Source organism: Buceros rhinoceros, unplaced genomic scaffold, assembly GCF_000710305.1.
Source record: "Buceros rhinoceros silvestris isolate BGI_N320 unplaced genomic scaffold, ASM71030v1 scaffold4408, whole genome shotgun sequence".
Classification (NCBI taxonomy): Eukaryota; Metazoa; Chordata; class Aves; order Bucerotiformes; family Bucerotidae; genus Buceros; species Buceros rhinoceros.
The window spans coordinates 11,215-12,137 of NW_010424970.1; positions in this window are offsets into that span (position 1 = coordinate 11,215).

Genomic DNA, 923 nt, shown 5'->3' on the forward strand with positions numbered 1-923 from the left:
ATGAACTGGGAGTGTTTCTGCGCTGCGCCGGGAGCCCAGTCAGCAGACAGCCAGGAGTGCCAGTCCCCCAGTGAGCGTTCTCGTGTGTGTGACAGCGTGTGACGGGCCGCCCTGCCCCGTCTCCCTCCGCTTCTGTGGGGAAGGAAGTCACGGGAGATGTTTGCTGCTCTTGCCGATCAGCTGCCTCTTAAACTCTACGTTTGAGCAGATGGAGGTGGACGAGTTGCGGCGACGGGCCGCCCTGCCCCGTCTCCCTCTGCTTCTGTGGGTAAGGAAGTCACGGGAGATGTTTGCTGCTCTTGCCGATCAGCTGCCTCTTAAACTCTACGTTTGAGCAGATGGAGGTGGACGAGTTGCGGCTGTAAGCCGAGGGACGACGGGAGCTGAGGTCTGAGCGGGGCTGGGAAGTGCCCTGCTGGCCGGAGGCAGCGAATGGACGTGCTGGAATGCATGTCCACATGTGCTGAGTGGGGTTATAGTGATGCTCAGGATGTAAGGGCAGGTGGTTCATTCACTGGCTGAAGTCTCCAGATGGCCTGAGGAGGGAGTGGGGTGAAGGCAGAGCTGCCTCATAGCGAGCATGCTAGTTGTTACATGCTGAGGAAGCGTGAATCCAGAGGGGCTTTGGAATTTTTTTTTGGCTGTGATTTCACCTGGGCTTTGTTTGAGGAGGAGAGCGTCTCCTTCAAGCATGTCAGCCTGTTAACTGTGGTATCTCCTGGAAAGTGCGAAAGATCTGTGTAGGATTTCAATACCTGGGGACTGGAACACGGAGGAGGGTCTAGTTCCATGGGTGTGGGTGCAGGAGGGGTGTCTCCTCTGTTCCCAGTTGTTCTGCACTGTAGAGAAGTGATGGGGAACCACACCTGGCTGGTCAGTAGGTTTCAGTGGGAGGAGGCGGCTCCTGCTACTCCAGCAATGGG